The sequence below is a fragment of the Rattus norvegicus genome, chromosome 7, assembly GCF_036323735.1.
Source record: "Rattus norvegicus strain BN/NHsdMcwi chromosome 7, GRCr8, whole genome shotgun sequence".
Lineage (NCBI taxonomy): Eukaryota > Metazoa > Chordata > Mammalia > Rodentia > Muridae > Rattus > Rattus norvegicus.
This window is the reverse complement of record NC_086025.1, coordinates 85,105,688-85,109,947: the sequence shown is the minus strand read 5'-3', so window position 1 is coordinate 85,109,947 and position 4,260 is coordinate 85,105,688. Positions and strand designations below refer to the sequence as shown.

The following is a 4,260-nucleotide window of genomic DNA, read 5'->3' as shown; positions in this document are numbered from 1 at the left end:
GGTTAACTAGAGTCCCCCCATCACCAAAGTCCAATTTGGCAAACCAATGAGTGTTTTTCAGTTATTTACAGGAATGTAGGTGAAAGGTGACTTACAGCAGTAGAAATGACTCAAAGACAGTTTCGTCACTGAAGCCTACCAGCATGAGTGACAGCTCACAAAAAACAGAGCACACTGTACAGCCTGCAGGCAGCTCAACAGACTGAAGAGTCCCCTTTCCAAGTGACTCAGTCTGTCTAAACCTCTTGCAGACAGCTTAGCTGATTTCAGGGTCTTCTTTGTAGCCTACCTTGTCTTAGAATTTTCTTTGCAGCTTAACTATATTGTTTCCTCCAAGAGGGAGGGAGCCTAATGAAATCTGGTCAGTTTCGGGGACTTCCTGAAACTCTTTCGAGGCGTTACCCTCTGGTTTAAGGATCTTTGCTGCAGGATGAAATGTTTCAACCTAGGAGGAAACTGTTACACAACAAGCATACATTTCCTTCCATCATTTGAGGTCTGGAGAGTGAAGTCAGTTCCTCAGGGTAGGAAGCAGTCACCTTTACTAGCACATGGTGGGCCCAGCATTCATCTTTTAAATAAAAGCCACTCTAACCATTGTGGGGCGACATCTTATGGTTGTCTTCATTTGCATTTACCTAATGATTAGTGATGTACCAGTTGACCATCTGAATACATGTCATTTGACAACTTTTGTCCATTCATACATTTTTGTTTCTTATATGCATATCTTGATACATATGTGTCATGGATATACCTTGTACCCAATGAGGCCAGAAGAGGGCTTCAGATCCTCTGTAACTGGAATTAGTTAAGGTTGTGAGTCACCATGTGGGAGTTGGGAATAGAAACTAGATCCTCTGGAAGAGCACCTAGTGCTCTTAACTACTGAGCCAACTCTCCTGCTTACTTTCTGCATTTTTAAAAAAATCCTAGGATGTTTATTACAAAGGTAAACACTGATCCTTGAGACTGGCTTATCGGTAGGATTACTGGTACCGGGCACAGGTACCAGGACCGTCAAACTTTTTGGATTTGCAGCGACGGGGGTCAGCTACAAGCAGGGTCCGATTGTACTGGATGAGGACATCTTTGATCTCCTTCTTAGAGGCTTCATCCACATATTTTTGGTAATAAGCCACCAGAGCTTTTGAGATGGACTGCCGGATAGCATAAATGTGGGTCACATGACCACTACCCTTCACACAGACCCGGATACCACACCAGCAAATCTCTCCTTGCCCAGAAGCAAAACAGGCTCCAGTAACTTGTACTGCAGCGTAAGCGACTCGATCGTCTCCAGGGGATGTCCATTCACCTTGATGAGCTCATTTCCTCATTTGCTGTGGGCCACAGCTGTGGCTGTCTTCTTGCGTCTGAAGACTTGCACGGAGTACAGCGGACCCTTGGACGGCATAGCTACGAGTACGAACACGAGCTCCTCACCGCGCGGCGCCGCCACCCTACTTTCTGCATTTTTAATTGAATGATTTGTTTCCTTACTGTTGAGCTGAGATTTTTAACTATGTCAGATTATGATTTGTCCAAATTTCTCCCCACTCTTCAAGCTGAATTGTTCCTTTGGTCTGTAGAAGTGTTTCTGTTTGGCCTTCCTCCTGTCTACACTTGCTATTGTTGCTTGTGTCTTTATGATTATATCCAATATTCTTGCCCAAGTCAGGGAACTAAATAGTTCAGGTGTACTAACTCAATGAACGCTGTTTAATATGGTTTTAAAGCATAGCTTATACATTCATTCCCGATCACTTTCAACTCCTAAAAGCTCTCGCTTCTTCGGGCACTCTCTTCACATAAGGCAGTGTCTACTTTTCTTCCCATCACCTAGTGACTCATTCTCCTTGTATCTACTACGGCCTGAATTGTGCCTTCTGCAAATTCACATGCTGAGGGCCCTAAACCCAGTGCCTCAGAGTGTGGCTATATTTGGAGACCGGGTCTCTAACAGTTGATGAAGTTAACACATGGTCCTTAGGGAAAAACAGTGCAAATCTGACGTGATTGGTGCCCTTCTGAAAGAAAACTGGGGCAGAGGCACACGGAAGGAAGACACAGTGGAGACCAGGGGAGGTGGAGGCCCTGTGCAAGCCAAGGGAAGAGGCATTAGAAGTAGCCAGTGTTATTTACATCCTGATGTCAAATGTTTAACACTTGGAGCTGTGAGAAAATTACGTCTATTATTTAAGCCACAGAGTCTCTTGTATCTGGTGTAGCAGCTGTAGCAAACCAAGGCAAACCCTCATTGTTAAAACTCTAAGGGCAGTGAATATATGGCCAAGTTGATGATTAGGCCCTCTGCTAAACGAAGCTCTTAGAGTAAATTACAATATCACCAACAATAGGATGTACTGTTTTGAACAAATACACCTCCCCACCCCCAGGGCCAATTAGCTTTGTCCAGGGCACATGAGAGTCAGGAGACAAGGGATACATGCTAACCACAATGACAATGTATATTTAGGTACCCATCCTTGCCAAAATGGTAAGGACTCAGAACACCTTCCACTGCTAGGAAACTGGAAACTTAGGAAGCCTACTAAGGTTGGACTTGTGTTTAAGATTTCTTTTTATGGACCAAGGCAGAGCTAGTAAAATGCACAAGCCTGTATATGTCAAGGAATAGGCAACTTCTATCACTTGCATGCTGCTATATTCCAGCCTTCATCACTATACCTGGCACCTGCTAAGAACTTAAGTAATATGTTAAATCCATTTAATATGGACAGCAAAATCCAACCAGAGATATATACCCACCCTTAGTGGGTATAATACCAAACAGAAGAAACCTTGGTCAAGTCTTCCGATGGATGATGGGTCAAAAGATCAATACACGGAGAAATATACTCAGAAATCTGTCCTTAGCAGACTCTTCTCAATTCATCTTAAATGTATTCAAGAGAATGGTGACAGGGCGATTCGTAGAGGAGGCTGGAGCTCCCCCTAGGGGCAGAGATGAGGTATCTGTAAAAATGCTGTGCTGCCTCAGATAGGAAATTTCTTATTTTTGACGGAGATGAAACCTGACATTATGTGGCAGCATTGTTGAAACAACCTCAGTAAATAAAAGATTTAATGATAAATCTTTGGTTACAAATCCATCCAAAAATCTGTCTATTAAATATCAAGACGTAAAATACAAGGTATTTGAATATTAAAGTTGAAATTTATTAATTTTGGGGTTTTTTTTTTTTTGAGACAAGGTTTGTTTTTCTGTGTAGCCTTGACTGTCCTGGAACTCACTCTGTAGATCAGGCTGACTTTGAACTCAGAGATCAGCCTGGCTCTGCTTCCCAAGTGCTGGAATTAAAGGTGTGTGCCTCCACCACCCGGCTTGAAATGTATTAAATTCTTTAACATCTATTTATTTCTTTTATGGGGTCTTGGAGAGAACATGGGATTGCAGGCAAGGTGTGGGTATGGAGATTATCGGACAGCTTCCACCAAGAAATCCTGGAGTTTGAACTCAAATTATCAGACTTGGTAGCAAGCACCTTTACTATGGAACCACAAAATGGAAATTATGTTTCTAAAAATGAGTCTTTGCTATACACTGTGTAATTGGAGTCATTTTAATATTACATAGTTCACTATTATTACATTTTTATGAGATATTATAATTCGATTGAATTTCAAACAACATCTAGTTCTGCCTCCCAAAATTTCTAAACCGTGTAAATAGTTCCAATAGTCAGGAGCAGGGGCAGACTTTTGCTTTTATTGTTTAATTTTTATTGTACACATGTTAATGGAGGTTGCAATTTGTATAAAAACATTTTTATTAATTCTTGGCGACTTTTATACAATGTACTTTGACCATACTCACCCCCTACTCCTACCCTTAGCTCCTCCTAGATTGACCTCTAACTCCCCATGACCCTCAACTCTGTTTTCCTTTAAAAAAAAAAAAAAAAGCCCGTCTATTTAATTCATACTCCTGGTATGAGGCTATCCACTGGAGCATGGTTGACCTACCAGGAGCCACACCATTTGTGGTGGTTTGAATAGAAATGGCCCTCATAGACTCCTGTGTTTAAATGCTTAACCCATAGGGAGTGGCACTATTAGGAGGTGTGGCCTTGTTTTCTGGGCAGAGTGGAACATACCTTTAATCTCAGAACTTGGGGTGCAGAGCTAGAGTTCCAGGCTAGCCTGGTCTACATAGAGACTTCAGTCCATCCATACTGAGACTCTGTCTAAAATAAAATTTAAAATACTTCTTTAAAGGTTAACCTCCGTTGTCAC

The 4,260-nt window shown here is 41.9% G+C and overlaps 1 pseudogene; it reads right to left on the bottom strand.

The window, feature by feature from the left end:
- Window positions 1–977: 977 nt before the first annotated feature.
- On the bottom strand, window positions 978–1,456 carry Rps16-ps9 (ribosomal protein S16, pseudogene 9; annotated as a pseudogene).
- Window positions 1,457–4,260: the final 2,804 nt, after the last annotated feature.